The following is a 2,053-nucleotide window of genomic DNA, read 5'->3' as shown; positions in this document are numbered from 1 at the left end:
ACAATGGTGTCACTCTGGAGACTAAGGTGCATCTGATACAGGCTATGGTCTTTGCAATCACTTGTTATGCATCAGAGAGTTGGACAATGACTACGGAGGATTGATGCCTTTGAGCTATGGTGCTGGAGAAGAATAATGAATGTACCATGAACTGCCAAGAAAACAGACAGATTCATCCTAGAGAGGGTTAAACAAGGCTGCTCCTTGGAGGCAAGGATTCTGCAGCTTTGTCTGACATACTTTGGACATGTTGTAAGGAGGGACAGGTCCTTGGAGAGGGACATCCTGCGGCAGGAGGTACAAGGGTGGAGACCCTCTATGAGGTGGATTGATTCAGTGACTGAGGTAATCAGGATGGGTGTGTCAGAGGTAGTGCAATTGGCAGAGGATAGAGCAGGGTTTAGGGCTGTTGTACATAGGGTCGCTATGAGTCCCAAAAAACTCAATCTCACATAACAACAAGAACATAGTATGTTACAAATTAAACACTAAGTTCTGTTTTTATTGCAACTCATACAACTTTTACAAGTTTTATTTTTATTTTCATCATTTTAGTTTCATTATCATCTGAGAACACTTTGTGTTATTTGTTTAGTTTTATGTTTGTTTAAGTTAGCATTTCATTTTAAATTTTATTAATTTTAATAAACGTTTACCGAGATTTTGGATTTCCATTCATTTGTTGTTGCCTTTTTCTCCCTGCCCACCTTCTCCCCCAGTTCGCTCTTCTCTTTAAAGTAAAAGTAAAATTCTTTCATTGGTATACAGTTTCCCACTACTACCCGCCCCCGAGTCCACTCCGCTATGCAATCTTTGTTCTGGACTCCTGCCATGACCATAATACCGAATCACATATCACTTTTAAACTGTTCTCTCCCTGATTTGTTTCAATGCAGTGTACATAATTTATGCAATTTTTCTCAGTGTCAGCCCAACCCTGATCTCAGTCCCATTCTACAATAGTGGCACTATGCAGTATTTGTCCTTTTGTGACTGAGATATTTCATCCAGCATAATGACCTCGGGTCACCCATTTAGAATAATATTGCAACAAGAATATGAATAAATGTTCAAAATCCCTAGCTCTAAGAGAGATGCAAATCAAAACAGCTATGAGATATCATTTCACCCCAGTAAGAATAGCATAATTTAACAGAATAGCAAACAAAAAAATGCTGACAATGTTGAGGAGAAACTGGAACCCTTATTCACTGTTGGTGGGAGTATAAAATGATGCAACCACTATGGAAGGCTGTATGGCATTTTCTCAAAAAATTGCAAATAGAAATACCATTTGACCCACCAATTCTTCTACTGGGAATATACCCTAAACAAACCATAACTGTCACCCAGGCAGATATGCACACTCATGTTTATTATGGCTTTGTTCACAATTGCAAGGGCTGGAAACAACCTAAGTGCCCATCAACAAACGAATGGATAGAGAAGCTGTGGTATATTAACACAATGGAATACTACGTTGCAATGTTAAAGTAAGTCTTATGACTCAGACTGTAAAGCACTTTTGTCAATGTGCTTTGTTAATATTGAAAGAAGGTACAGCCTGTTATTTGTTGAAGTATTCCATAAAATGAAATAAATTGTTTTCTAGGGCTGTACAGTTCAGCTGAAGTCTTACTTTTTTTCTTTTTAAAAATACCTAATGAATCTGTTTCCAACTGTGATAGTTCATTTGTCCATTTTAAATTTGTCTACCAGTGTTTGCTTCATGTACATTTGATGCTTTGGTATTAAGTAATGTGCTGCTTGCTGTAGGTCATCAAATGGAAACTGAACCATAGTTGTTCCTTCAGTGGGTTTTCAGAAGGAGTAAATTGAACAGGAGATTGCCCATCCTCCTCCCATGGAGTAGCTGGTGCTTTTGAATTGTCTTCGGAATTGCAATACAGTTTCTTAGCAGTAGGCCCCCAGAGCTCCCTTAAACACTATAAGCACTGTAAGCACTGTATGGTTTCTGTCTCTCTCTCTCTCTCTGTCATATATTTATACACACACACACACACACACACACACACACACACATGCAAACAAA

The sequence above is a fragment of the Elephantulus edwardii genome, unplaced genomic scaffold (genome assembly GCF_000299155.1).
Source record: "Elephantulus edwardii isolate Elephantulus edwardi_28Jun2011 unplaced genomic scaffold, EleEdw1.0 scaffold00188, whole genome shotgun sequence".
In the NCBI taxonomy this organism is placed as follows: domain Eukaryota; kingdom Metazoa; phylum Chordata; class Mammalia; order Macroscelidea; family Macroscelididae; genus Elephantulus; species Elephantulus edwardii.
The sequence above is the reverse complement of the archived record's forward strand: the minus strand, read 5'-3'. Positions refer to the sequence as shown.